Genomic DNA, 15975 nt, shown 5'->3' on the forward strand with positions numbered 1-15975 from the left:
CAAAACTGTATATCCGTCTCCTTTTGTCGCCCAACCACAATTACTTCTGTTGATACCTCCGTGAAATTCCCTTTTCAACTGCAAATACTGAGAGGCTAAGGTCGACTCGTGCATGCTTGGATTATCACTTGAATATTGGCACATTCCTATCGAACGAGTCCTCTTTTCTATTCCCATGATCCTTCTGCTTTTGGACCTCCCGAGTTGATGGGAGGAGGGAAATGCCATACCACCCTCACACACCTCCCCCCCCCAAAAAAAAAAAAAAAAAAACCCCCAAAAAAAAAAAAAAAAATCAATCCCCGCCCCTTTATTTTTAAGAAAACCATCGGGGTTAGGTTTTAGGGCAGATTTATAACCGTGTTTGAAAAGAAAAGGTGAGCAGAGTCGGATCACTTCTTATCATACTGGCGGCTTTAGGGCAAGGTCCTGTGCTGGCATAAGGCCGGCTTGATAGGAACCAACTAACCAATTATACGATTTATCGTTGACCTTGTTTTTCATGACATCTGTTCTCTGAAATTTACTGTTGAAGAACGGTAGAGGTTCCTCTTGGAAATAATATTTAGTATCTATATATATATAATACTATATATATATATTAATTAATATATAATATATATATAATATATATATTATGGATAAATTTAAGTTATATATATATAAATTATATTATTTATATTATATAATAATTATATTATAATATATATTATTATATATGTTGTAAGAAAGGGTTTTGTCAACAAAAGTGATTAGACCCTCCAGGAGTGTTTTTACTGGCTAAAGGACATGAACAAAGTGGAAACAGGAAGATGGAATTAATACCAACAGCAATAGTTTAACGGTATTATATTTATTTACAATATTAAAAAAACATATTTGTATTTCAAAAGAATCCAAAAATACATTAAAGTTAAATTGCAACCTCCTTAGTATAACAGTACAGCCAAACAAATTAACTTTATATTCCTTATCTATGATTAGTACAGTAGTAACCACAGTATCTTTACTCAACAATTACAATCATGGGTGACTAATGTGAACTCTAGCCATTTAAATATGTAACAGACAGAAAACGTAACTATGTACTCCATTAATAATGACCGTATAGTTTCAGCACGCCAGCTCTAGCCCAACTCCTACAAAGCCTGCATATAAATATTGTGTACCTAATTTAACCTTGTGAGTTTAGGCCTATTCCCATAATCAACATTTACTCCAGCTAGCTTGTAGGGAGCAAGTCAATCTCTAACTTGACCACTGAAATACCGGACATGGTTAACAGTTAGATATTTTCTAAAAAAAAAAATGCGTACCAAACATGACTAGCATGAGAGTAATGCACTTCACTTATGGATAGCCCTATTCTGGCTAATTATGGAAAACAGGCTAGGGACTTACTGATAGCCCTATCCTGGCTAGCTATGGAGAACAGACTAGGGCTTACTGATAGCCCTATCCAGACTAGCTAAGAAAAACAGACTAGGGACTTACTGACAGCCCTATCCTTGCTAGCTATGGAGAACAGACTAGGGACTTACTGATAGCCCTATCCAGACTAGCTAAGGAAAAGAGACTAGGGACTTACTGATAGGTGCAAGGTACCCTATAATTATAATTATAGGAAAAATCATAACCCTGCCACTAATTTTCTTCACTCAAATCATGTTAATATCAGGCAAGTGATACAACAACCTTGCTTAGGCTATAAAATGAGTCCTAAGTTTAAACCAGACTGTCTTCATATTACAGCTCCCACCTCGCCACTTACTACTCACGAATAGTGTATTTGCACAGAAACCACCATTTAACTTTGCCTGATTAACATCACTACTGGCCTATTTCTATTGAAATCGCCTTTTATCCTTATCTCAAATATATAACTCACGTAAATGCTCGTAACACCAGCTCACACAGAGTTATGTAACCCTAACCTCTTGCACCTTTTCCTCCCTTCCTAACACCTCTAGTGTCTGTCTCTGTCTCCCCGTCACAAACATTTTCTTCTTCTTATATAGGGGTTGCGACTTTCTGGAATGGTCTGGTTCAGCAGATCCCTCCCTCTGCAAAACAGTCCTTTGATACTTCTGTATACAACTGGCATATTCCAGTTCTCGGTAATTTATAAACCTTCTTGAAATAGTGGAAACGAAACAAAACAAATATGCAATTAGACATAAAAGAACATTTTTTTTTCATTAGAATCCACATAAAAGAAAAACTATGTTATTCTAATGTTACTTAAATGTAACAATATATATATATATATATATATATATATATATATATATATATATATATATATATATATATATATATGAATATATAATCTATATATATGACAATGTTAGTAAACCGATTTGTGGAGACAGTATCAAATAAATAAAAACCGTGCTGTCGTTTCCAAATAAAGGAGGTATATTTTTTAATGTTAAGTTTAAAACAATAAAAATTCAGGAAATGAATAAAAGAAAAAGTGCAAATAAAATGAAACTTACTAATATAAGAAAAAAAATGGCTGTAATTAACGTAACATTCAGTTAAAAAGCTCCTGTATTAAAAGATAAGCCGTCATTTAAACAAAGCAAAAATTGAAGGATAGTAAAAGATTATATATAAAAAATAAATAAATCCAAGAATGCTTAAATCAAGAAGACGCGAACAGAATTTTGAATAACCGAAATGCGTTTTCAATTATATTCAGAAAGAAGCTTTATTCCTTAATAAACCTTAGATTAAAGTAAAGAAAATATCGAAATAATCCAGAGAGTTACAGTTTTCTTTCTGTATGGTGCGTTGTATATTGTGTAACTTTCCCGTAACTTTTGACGGAAATCTAATAATATAAGAAAACTTATTTTAAACTGGGCACTTTGTGTAGATTTCTTGTGCGGTGAGGAGTTTTTTGGATTTTTGGAATCTAAATAAACGCCAATATATATATGTATATAGTATGTATATATATATATATATATATATATATAATATATATCTATATATATATATATATATATATATATATCTATATAAAATATATAATATATATATATATAGTATATATATATATATATATATATATATATATATATATATATAACAATATATATATATATTATATATATAATATTATATATATATATATATATATATATATATATATATTAATATATGTGTGTGTGTGTTTAGGGTTCCATTTGTGTCTGGAGACTATCAGATGTCTTCATTGATTTTTTCAGAACAATTCCTTTTTCCAGTCCTGTTTGATTTTCATGGATTTCAAAGGATACTGTAGGAAAATGTATGTACAAATTAGTTCTAATGCTTTGCTTACAGCGGTGGCAGAACCAGTACTGCCAACATCTCCAAATAGATGTTTTTTATATATTATGTTTTTTTTTTTTTTTTTCTATTTTCATTTGTTTTTTATAAAAAAATAAACGTTTGAGGACAATAGAAGGGAAGAAAAAAGGAGAAATATTTATTTATAAAAATAATTTTCATTTTATCATTTTACACTGAACATTTTGTCAATAATTTTGAAAGCGATTTATGTCCTTGGCTTAAAAAAACAATTAATGTTACAGTTACTGAAAAATAATTATAATTTATCATTAAATACTGGAACACTTTACCTTTCCCAGTTGTTCCAAAAGAGTGAATGTCCAGTATGCAAAGAAGACAGACACTTCAAACAAGTGGAACAAGTAAGACAGTAATTACAGCCAAAACTAAGTAAAAAAAATGGTTTTTGGTTTTCGAATTTTGATTTTCGGTCAAGATAATTATCATTATTATTATTGCAAGAGACAAGAAGACCATTTTTTTAGAAAGCTTACTGAAGTATAATGATATAACAGTTAAGAATCCTTTAGTGTATGGAGCCTAATCCTCTCATCGTCAAGAGAAATATAATTGGCGTCGATTTTCGTTTTTATTGATGATACCACGTAAAAGCTTTACCCTGGGTCGGGATGAAGATTAACAGGGAAATGATGCTGGTCTGCCAAAAAATAAATAAATAAATAAATAATAAAATCAATATATAAATAAATAATATACAAGAGAAACTTTTTCGTTTTATGCATAAGCTGCTCTTTGGTTCCTAGATGCATTAATTTTACGTGAAATAGATTTTGATATATCTAGATATATAGCTCATTTTATTTTTAACTTTATGTATATGGAATTATAGGAAATTCATGTTGTGAATTTTATTTTTGAATCTGTGAGAAGTAACAATTACAATTATTGCTGATGTTGTTGTTGATGAAATTTTTCTGTCCGAATAACAATTCATGGATAATTAATTTTGAAAATAAACCTCATTATGAATTCCTGTTATGTGCATGGTGTAAGGAATCACTTTCCATTAATGAACCAAACGGTTATACTGAGTAAATAAACAACTAAATCAGCTTTGCGAGTGAAATAGCTATAAAAGCAATGAGCGATCAGCCATTCCCCATGACAATATTAAACAGAAACCCAACTTTTGAACAAATCTTAATACACTGCTGTCGCTAACCAGATATGTTACGCTTAATACCCCTTGTTGAGATCATAATTACGGTATTTTTTAACTATTTATATTACAGAATGTTAAAAGTGTTTTCAAGGACACAGAAGAGTTGAAAATGTTAGTTCAGCGATCTGATTAAAATGTCTATTAATATCTTTCCAAATGTTCTCGTTTTCTTTCCCCTTTCTTCCCCATAATTTCTCATTTTTTCCTGCTGCAAATTGTACTGATAGATTATTATTCCTTCTTTTATTTGCTGGTTGTCTTTACTCATTTCATTTTCTTTCATCACCGCTTGCTTGATTATTTTCATGTATATGTTGATTAATGTCTTATGCTTTTTACTTTAGGATCTAATTTTTGCAACGCTACTGTTTTCTCTCTCTCTCTCTCTCTCTCTCTCTCTCTCTCTCTCTCTCTCTCTCTCTCTCTCTCTCTCATAAAAGATACTCCACGAAAGTAAATGTAAGTAAAACTAATCATATCTAATCAAAAGTGGAAGGCAACAAATACCTCATCAAGAGAGAGAGAGAGAGAGAGAGAGAGAGAGAGAGAGAGGTATTTTCAAAGGGTCAAGGCATCAGGCCTTCTGGGAATTTTCATCTCGTTATAAAAATCTCTCTCTCTCTCTCTCTCTCTCTCTCTCTCTCTCTCTCTCTCTCTCTCCTCTGTGATATTGAAGGCTAATCAGGGCGCGGAAAAGTTAAGAGGGAGGTCGAATGACGAGAGAGAGAGAGAGAGAGTCAGTGATGGAGATATAGCATTTTACCTCATAATCTTCCGAGGCGTTTCCCACAAGTGGGAAAAGGGTCATATCCTCATCAAGTCACTCCTGCTTATCACTATGGCGAAATATTGGTCGCAGATGCTTCTCATTATTTTTTCTCTCCTCTGTTCTCCTCTTATCAGCCAGGTACGTAATTCAATGCCTAGGTCAACAACGGCGCAATTAATTGGTAGGACAAGTTCTCATACTGTTCCTTTCCTACCCCCGCTGGGAGATCGAATGCAGGGCCTTTGGTTTCTTGTGAGTGTGAGTCTGTGTGTGTTTGGGTGTGTCTGTGTATGTGCGCGCGCATCTGTAAGAGAGAGAGAGAGAGAGAGAGAGAAAGAGAGACTTTTATTTTTGTGCGGGAAGAAGATCCGTACTATCCTCTTTTACATTACTCGTGGGGTGAAAAAAGGAGGCGTTGTCTGAATCATCTAATGGAGGCCCTTTCGCATTTTTTCCATATTAACCTCGTATTGGTGGAGACGTTGCACTTCTGTTTCCACTTGTGGGCAGTGTCTGGTTTCGCCAGTTTTTACTTACTTAAATTCCATTGCTCTGTAACTTGACACTCAATTTTCACCTTAAAATCTCTTATTGCTTATTTCAATTTTGAGTATACGGCTGTTTTTCTTAGAGGCAGTAGCCCCAACAGACAACAGTATTCCATGTCGAGGTATATTACGCTTACAGCGATTAGTATGATACTCAAAGTTGCATATTTTCTGTGATCTGAATTTTAGAAGTATATGGGACATGTTACTGCCGTCACCGAGGTAATAAATAAAGTACGCATGTAAATATGCATCCATATACATATTTAAGAACATTGAGCCACAAGGAACCCATTAATAATGATTTCATTTTATCACTGGGATAACTTAAGTCAGTTCGATATTAATGTTATTTGTTGTGAAATATTTGAAAGAATAGAATTGTCATTTCTAAAATTGCACATTGTTTCACACAAAAACATACATACATGCACACACACAAACACATATGTGCACACACATACACAATATATATATACATATATATATATATATATATATATATATATATATATATATATATATGTGTGTGTGTGTGTGTGTGTGTGTGTGTGTGTGTGTGTATTGTGTATGTGCGTGTGCGAGCGCGTATGTGTGTGTGTGTGTGTGTATTGCTCTGTGGATCCAGTCAAATGCCTTTTAGCAATCAACAAAAGCCATATAAAGGGAATTTTTTAATTCCATAATGTGCTTCACTACATATCCAAACGCAAATATTTTGTCTGTACAGCTCCTGCCTTCTCGAAAACCAGTTTATTAATGCCGTTCTCTCACCAATTATAAATAAACATATATAATGAATATTTTCATTATAACCGACCCAACTGCAGCACCTCTGTACTAAACACATTCAGTCAGGTCATCCTTCTTCGGTATCTTTGTTATGACTTCCAATTCCCAATCATCAGGGTTTGTTTTATCATTCCATATTCTACAAAACAGTGTAGCTAGTATTCGAGGTGTCATTGCACTTTCAGCTAAAACATCTTTGCACTTATTCCTTCATAACCTTTTGCTTTTAATCCAAGTTAATTTAATATTGATTCCACTTCAATTATTGAATTCATTCATAGGCACATTCAAGTCTTCATCAGCTTCTGGTATATTCTTGCCTCGTATTCATGACCTCACAAAGAAACCTTGCAACGTTGTCTTTCTTCTTTTGACGTTTTTATTGACATGTATTTTCCTCTACCTCTTTTCCTCATTAATATTCCATTGATAACCCTGTGTACAATTCTAACGCCGATGCCACCTCATGAATACAGCATTGTCAATAGCATTTGCATTGCCCTTTGTGCTCACATAGTCTTTGTTATTCTTTCTTGATTCACTGCCTGTCTTGACTTTAGTTCTTGACACTCTACTTTTTCTTTACATCTGTATTGTATCTCAGGTCTCATCAGATATCCAAAATTTCATATTTGCCGCCCTTTATGTCACTACTTGTTTTCCAGCAGACTGATACTCATTCTTGACTTTGAAACAGTCCTCAATGATTATTTAGTTTTATAACTACAAAATTTTGTACATCGATATTTATTTGTATAGCTTTTGCGAGGTTTTTCAAGATGTCTTACTGCATTAAACCTAGTTACTCTAAATCGATTTTTTTATGTCCTAACATTCCTGGTGATCTTTCTTTAGTATTTAATGGCTATGTGATCTATTTGGTTTCTCTGACTACCATTTCGAGATGTTTCAGATTTTCTATAGAAGCCTTTTTGTTGGAAAAGTTACTTCCACGGACCAGGTTATTTGCAGCACAAAAACTAATAATTTATACTTCATTTTCGTTTGCATTCTCTTCTAGGCCTTAGCTACCCATTACGTCCTTTATACGAGAATACCTTCATTTCTCCAACCAACTTTAGCATTCATATCATCAACAATATTTCCTATATCTCTTTCTGATATTTCGAGCTTAACATTCTGCAGTTCGGTATAAAGTTAATCTTTTATTTCTTCGGAGAGTGTAGCCTATTTCTAAGTGCATAGCACACTATAATAGTCACATTACATTGTTTTGATTTCAATCTTACCACCAGTTCTCTAACGCTCCTTGTTTTTCCATGAGTTAGTGACTTCCCGGCGTTTCATGCTAAGGTCATGCCTTACCTTCTCTACTAATTTTATCTGCCGTTCATGATATACAACAATACCCCCATCCATTGCGTCTTTTTCCAAATCCTTTGCACTGTGATTCGCAGACAGCCGAGGTATCCAGTCTATTCCTCTTGAATGCATTTTCTCCCTTTCTGTCTTTCCAGTTTGATTTAGGACTCTTCCGTTCCACTTTCCTAGTTTCAGTTTAGCCTTCGTAAATAATGATTCTCTTCCAGTTTTCCTCTACTCGTTTTCAAGTCCTGCGAGGTGTTCCAGCCTTACTTAATTACTTGCAAGCTTCCTTACCTAATAAGACTTCGATTACTTTCCGTTGTTACGGATTTGATATAAACGCAGAAATGCATTGACTAATAACTTTTTTCTTATGGAAGTTGAAAGTGTCTACACTTGATTTTCTGTTTTTTTTTTTTTTTTTTTTTTTTTTTTTTTTTTTTTTTTTTACTCTCTTTGCATTTTAGACATCATCTTGATTTGTGTGATAGGTTTTTGTTTCATGATTTGCCTCATCATTGTCGGCTATTCTGAAATGAGTTTCTCATTTTCCAGTTATTGGTGCATTTGCTTCAATTACTGTCCCTTTATATCGTCCCGTATCGTATTTTCTTAAATTTGTTTCATCTATTCCAAGTTAACATACCATCTATCTTCAGTACATCATGTATATTATTGTATAATTTTTTTACTAAATTTTTTATCTTCGTTATGTATGTTAGCCTCTTATTTCTTGCAAACTTCACTAGAGTCACGTGCTGCGTGTGTGTGTGTGCGTGTGTTTGTGTGTTTGTTTGTTTGTCTTAAAACAATTAATTGAACCCATTCCCCTTTTTTTCGTCCATGTGTTTTTTTTTCGTACAAAATTTGTCCCTCTTGCCTTTCATTTGTCTAAGCCTCCATTTGTTCTTAGTTCTGTTCTCCCTCTTGCTTCTATCTTCATTGATGCACTGCTCCCCCTTTTGTTTTCTCTTTCACTGCGAAATGACCGTTTCTGATGGCTGCTGTGCCAGAATTTTCCTTCCTCCGAAAACAATATTTTCCTCCCTTCCCTTTTTCCCTCTGCCTTCCCCTTCTCCTCCTCGTGTTTGTTTCCTTCACTAACGGAGGTGTTCCTTCTTTGAATTGATTCAATTCTCCACTTTTACGGCCTACATTCTTCTTTTTGTGTTGCCGCCGTTATTTCCCATTCACCTGCATCCATCTTCCATCATGACTTTTCTTTCCTCTGCTTTTTTATGTTTCTATCAAGGTTTAGTTTTTCTCTCCGTCAGCGTTTGTTTATTCTTCCGTTGAGGTCAAACTTACTAATTAGAAAACGTTTTATAAGGAAAAGTGAATGAACAGCTTAGCTGTAAAGGAATAGGGACTTTTCTTTCTTTTCGAAACATTTTTCCAGGCCTAATCGTATTTTTCCAACGTTCCAATTAGAAATTTGTTAGTAACTGGAAGCGTGTAAAAGCTATATGGACAAAGTAATTAATTCCTAATTGGGAGACGTTTCTAAAGGAGCCTCATCTTCTCGCCCAAAACGTTCGAATAATAAAATGTTTATAAAAGGATCGTTTAGAAACTCGAGTGATTATGGGAGAACCATTAATCTGTGACTGAAATCTTTATTTGTGGTATTAACCGCTTCATTTGTATAAATTTCCCATTGACAAAAAGGTATACTTGTCTTCACAAAAATGATGTGAAATTCCTATGATAAATTTCAGCTATCGAAAAGTATGCCTCATGCACCTTCGTAAGGAATTTTGATTACATCCCTAGTTGAAGCCGTTACTGCTTCTTGCATAAAAGTGCACTCTTATACAAACTTCACCAAAATGGTACTTGATAAGCAGTATAAGTGGTTGATCGTTAAAGAAAGAAGGAAATTAACTTCTCTCTCAAACGGTGTTAATTGCTCTAAATAATCATGTTGCAGATGATCTTTTCTAATTAGAACGTTTGAAAAGTAGGATGGGGCCAGTTAGAAGCGTTGCAAAGAGAGAGAGAGAGGAATCTCCATTCCTTTTCAGCTTATATCGCTTACACATTTTTCGTTATGAATCCTGTTCTGATTAGAACGGTTGCACAAAAAAGTATTATGTGCATAATAAATTGCCTGGAAGAGGCTTGCTGGCAAACGAGCTGGCAGAGCGAAAAGGAAGAAAAATGTTAGGCTGCTAAAACAGTCTTTTTTTTTCTTTTTCTCTTTTCTCTTAGAAACTTAAATCGCTTCAACAGATTTATCCTCTATCACGCTCACGTATTCTAAAGTACTTAGCTCTTGTTTTCAAAAGAAACAGCGACACAACAGCTTTTCCAGTAAATAATAGTAATTACTGGCTAGTGCTGTTGAGATGAGAAACGTTTATTTCTCAGTAATAATTTTGAAAGGCTGGAGGACTTTTGAGAAGCGAAATGTTGCTCTTGTAATAAGCTTGACAGGGTTGAACTTTTCCGAGATGAAGAACGTTGACCTCTGTTGTAACTGCATTGAAAGAGTAGAGCGCTTGCGAGGTGAAACACATCTGTCGCCCTTGTTAAAGCCTTGACGTTAGAGTAAAAAAAACATCTGTTGCTCTTAGAATTGCCTTGCAGGACTGAAGCATTGTCAAGATGAGAAATGTGTGTTCTTCTTGCAATAGCCTTGATGGATTGGAGTGAATCGCTCTTGTAATACGATTTACTGAGTGGATCACTTTTGCTGTTAGAAACTCGCTCTCGTAATAGCCATGAAGCTGTGGAGCGGTTTAAGCGGGTGGGAGACGTCCGTTGCTCTTTTGATAATCTTGAAAGAGTGGAGCCCTTTCGAGATGAGAAATGTCGTGTTGCTTCTGTAACAGCCCTGATGGAATGGAGTGCTTTCAAGGTGAGAAATGCATGTTGTGGTAAATTTGATTCATCACCGAGCCCCTAAAATATAGTCCTGCAAACTGCAGGTGAGCAACTGGGCAATAGGGAATCGGATAGTGCATTCACTCCTTCTTTTGCCCAGGGAAAGTCTTCAGTGTATTTAGGAAACTTGTGATGACGCTAGTAACGTACGATCTAAATTTTGATACCATTGATGATAGCCTTATCTTTTCATGATTTTTTATATACTGATACATGTTTTGTGAATTTCTCTTCGATGATCTGTTTGTTTTTAATCTCTTCTGTCACTTGAAAAGACAATATGATTTACATTACGGAACTAAATTCATTGGCACGAAATGGGCGGAGATGGGTGGGAGATGTTTGAGCGGGTAGGGAGTAGTGATCTAAATGAGCATCACCAGTAAGAGACTTTAACCTGAACCAGGTTACAGGTGAAGTATTAATGCTTGATTGGCCACTAATAATTGGTTGCCAATTATGGTATTCAATAACACGTTCATTATCCAGCTAAGAAATTAAGCGTGGGAAAGCGACAAAAAATGTGCTGATATATCGTCAAGAAAAGTTCATCTAATTGTTTGTTCAAGGGAGTAATTAGAATCAGTTGTATAGGTATAAAACTTATTCCTTGGTTGATGTTCAAAGGCAAGCTTATTCATTATTAGAACTGCCTTTTTATTTTCTAACGTCAGACTTAGGAGAGTAACCCTAGTTTATGCTAGTAAACAATTTTTAAAGAAATTTTATACCAATAATTTTGTTACTGAAACAAGAGTTAGAAATTATTATATGAATAACATCAGAAACCACTTCTGGTTCAGCGATCACATTGGTGGTACTGAGGAGAGGTGCATCAGACGGGACTTTGACCAATGACCTGGACGATAACTGGGTTTTGTCGAAATTTGCAGTTCGACCCCCATGCGAACATCTATCATGGGGTGAGAAACGTCGATTAATTGTGTAAATTACAACGTTCTCATGGTGAGAAACGTTGTTCCTTGTGTAAATTACGTCTCGCTGGAGGTGACAAAACTCAGTTAAATTATGTCTCTCGAGGTGAGAAACGTCAGTTGCATGAGTAAATTACATGTCACTCGAGGTGTGAAACATTATTGCTTGTGTAAATATCGTCGCTGGAGGTGAGAAATATCAGTTGCTTGTGTAAATTACATCTTTCTCGAGGTGAGGAAGGGCGGTTAAATTTGTAAATGAATCATCAGTTGCTTGTGTAAGTTAGTCTCGCTGGAGGTGAGAAACGTCGGTTGCTTGTGTAAAATACATCTCTCTCGAGGTGAGACTCTTCAGTCGATTGTTTAAATTACATCTCTCTGCATGTGACAAACGTCAATTGCGCCTTTCAATTACATTGACAGAGGCTCATCTTGAGATGAGAAACGTTGGCCTTTCGTGTAATATCCTTGAGATGGTAGAGCGCTTTTGATAATGAGAAACGTCAGTCTGCTGTTTGAGTCATATCTTTCTTTTAGAAAGAGTGAGGCACACTGAAGATGACAAATATTTTGACCTTGAATAACCTTGCCATGTTACATTGTGGTTTGTCATATCATCTGGGAATCGACTTTATTTGACATTTGTTTCTTGGGGTTATTTAAAGATGTTTGAGACAAACGTTACTCATGAAATTTTTCTGTATTTTATATTATCAATTAAACTAAATAAACCATCACCAATGTTTTAGCGTCTGTTGTTTTTCTTTTGTTAATCTGCTATTTTTCTCGTTACAAATATTTCCATTTCTGTGGAAGCTTGCTTTCAAAGTATGTAGCTTGATCAATAATTATGTAAACAATACATTTATCATAAAAGGAGGTATTTTTCTTAAGTAGAATACCTATCACATAATATGTATGTACAATAACCCAGGCCTTTCCTTTCCTAGAGAAGTTAGCAATTTAAAACCTTTGTTATCTCAAAATGATAAAATTAGAAAAGACCAACATTACCTGCCAGCCAGGAAGTTGGGCAGCTTAGCAGGGAAGTGACCCAAGAGATCAACTGTAAAGTAAAACGAATAAATGTATGTATAGGGAATTAGAAAGGACGTTGTTTACAGTGCGCCGCGCATGGTACTTGTAGTTAATTTCTTAGAGAGAGAGAGAGAGAGAGAGAGAGAGAGAGCGAGAGAGAGAGAGAGAGAGAGACTTATGATAGGTGTCCTTTTTTTTCTTATTTTACAATTCTTATATGAAAACAGTTTTATTTTCTTTTTATTATTTATGATAATGTGACCTCCACCTTTGTAACATTTTTTCAAAGTGTGCCAGAAGGACAACCTTCAGACAGCAATTTGTATTACGTAAAACTATGGAAACGAGGTCATCTCATGTATGAGTAAAACACACCTAGTACCGGCACAATATTTATTTTCTCCGTGAACACATTTATTTTAATATACAGATATACAAAAATGTCATTCCTAAGGAACCTCATTTACAAACTTTGATTAACATAAATCACGTCTTCTCCCCGATGATTCTAAATGATATTTATACAACACATATTTAATACTACAAAATGGTTATAATGGCAACCTTCATGCCCACCAGTTTAAACAAAACATTCAGTAACGTCGTTGGGTCACAAATAGGACTGCAGATCCTGCTCCTAAAATTCAGAAACTTAAAATTAATTTCGCTGTTTGCCCTTTAAGAGTTTAGAGTTATTAACTCTCTACAACATCGTTTGGCTCATATTTTAAGAACTGAGTATCAGCCTGCCTGGAGACTTACGTTCTATCCAGTTGAAAGTGAAAATAAAAGGTTTAAACTGTTATAGTATGATATTATTTTTTAATTTCAATTTGTCAGTACAGCATACTAATGATGGTGTCTCTGGAGTGAATACGAAACAGGAGAATGCCATTTGTTAGAAAATTAATCATATTGCCCAATGTCGAAGCGAGAGACTCACCCTTTCATAGGTATACAAAAAAGAAAAAATTAACTTAGATTTGAAAATGTAAAATACAATTTGAATCTATTACACCCAGACAGTTAATTGTTTATGAAACAAATTACTGGTCAAAAGTATTTTAGCTGAAATGGATATTTATTTTTTCGTCTGAACCCTAGATATGAAATAGTAATATGCTCTCCATTTGCACTTTAAAAAATAGTTATTCAAATTTATTCTTTCTTTGAAGTTCGTATCTACATTAAAAAAAGTCCAATATGATATGTCGTGAATCTGGGAGCTGATAATTATTTATACGGGCTACTCGTGATTTACAAGTAACGTCATACGTATTCATAGACACACTTCATATAAAAGTGGATATACGCTTTTACATAAATCGGTTGCATATTGATATCTTAACAATTCATCAATTCTCTCTCTCTCTCTCTCTCTCTCTCTCTCTCTCTCTCTCTCTTACATTTTTACTTTTCAAAACTCCCGTTTTCTTAATTTTCTTAATCACATTCTCTCTTTTAGGTTTCAAGTCCCTGCAGAACATTGCCTTAGTCATAGGTATCTTCCTTACATTATTGTTTTTTTCCTTTTTACGATCGGTAATAGCTATTGATCAGAGAAGAAAGACTTTATACGCTTTACGATTATGTCTCATGTTTCTTCCCTATTTTTCTTTTTATTAGTCCACCATAAACTGTAATTCGTATTAATTATCATTTACATGCTTACACTTACCAAGAGGTACAACAACAGAAACTTCATTATGATTTGTTTATATTACACTGAAATGACTCAACATGACGCTACCCTTATACCGCACAACTCAACCGTACAATGTATTTACAAAACTACTAATCCGTCAGGCATGTGGAAGAATATTGTCTTGTAAACCACACATTTGTATTTGAAAGTGTGCGAATTTTTTCTTATTGTATTGGAACATTCGCTTAAAGAAGCCTAACCCTGTGTAAAAGCTCTCCAGTAGAACAGTGTTATTGTATTGATTGGTCCATAAGTGACTTCAACTTTCCACTAATTATTAAACTCTAGCCTCTTACCTGTTACATAATATACGTTTACAAATGATGTCTCAAGCAGCTCCCTTGTTGAAGAGGTCTTTGTTTGTTTATAAGAATTTAGATGATGTATGTATGTGTTTTCCTTTTTTAGTTCAACAATTGAAAATCTTATCGTAAGCATTTGTTGCAAACTGGTAACACTTAAGGACAAAATATCAACAAATCTTTTAATATTAAACGGCCCCAGTAACCATGATATCTTGAGAGAAGAAGTTGTGCAAGCATAGTATTTAAAACTTTAGTTGCTCTGTATTGAGTGTGACCAGTCCATTCACCCGATTTGTTTGTAAAGAGAATGAATATTTTCTTCTCCTTTAAATAATCTTAGACAGTAATCTTGAAATCCCCCTATGCTTTTCGAATATTTTACCCAAAGCTCGAGTGGTATAAAACAGATTAATAGCTTACACAAATACAAAGACAGAACGTTCAAACAAACTCGAAGCTAATGTAAATACTGCAGATACCCAGCACCTTTTGTTAGATTGTCAAAAATTTCTTGGTCCAAACCATTCCTATCTATAAAATTCCATCTTGTACTAATATTAAGTTGCATCCAAATTCTTCCATTGAGATTCCCACAATATTTACATTATTCAGATAATCTATTTACTGTTATCTCAGTCTCATATTTATTGTCTGTGTGAAGCTTGACTCAGCAACCAACGAGCCGCTGATTCTAGAAACTTCTGATTGATTCGCGGTTACTGCGATTGTAGCCTTATTCCAGGAACGAAAAAGCTCCTCGTTTTTTTCATCTGTAAGCGAAGAGAGAGAGGGAACGAAATAGCAGACACCACGGGATGGCCTTGATGAGGAAGTTCAAGTCGTCCCTCGAGGAGTTTGAGGAGACAGAAGGCGACGGCGGTCATGATGCTGAAGAAGAAATTATCGTGCGCTTTGGCAGTTCCGCTGCCCGTGGTCTTCATGGCCTCTGGAGTCTCACCTGCGATTTCAGAGAAGAAGAGTTTGTTTACCTTCGAAAATTATATTGGTAGTGAGATTCTGAAGTAAGAATGCAATCTGAATATTGTATAATCGCAGCGGTTGCCTGACTGAGAGAATGTGTTGAAGCAGTTATCTAAATTGCAATGGAGTTATAAGATCGCTGAATCGCAAGACTTCCCAGGAAAG

Source organism: Macrobrachium nipponense, chromosome 4 (assembly GCF_015104395.2).
Source record: "Macrobrachium nipponense isolate FS-2020 chromosome 4, ASM1510439v2, whole genome shotgun sequence".
In the NCBI taxonomy this organism is placed as follows: domain Eukaryota; kingdom Metazoa; phylum Arthropoda; class Malacostraca; order Decapoda; family Palaemonidae; genus Macrobrachium; species Macrobrachium nipponense.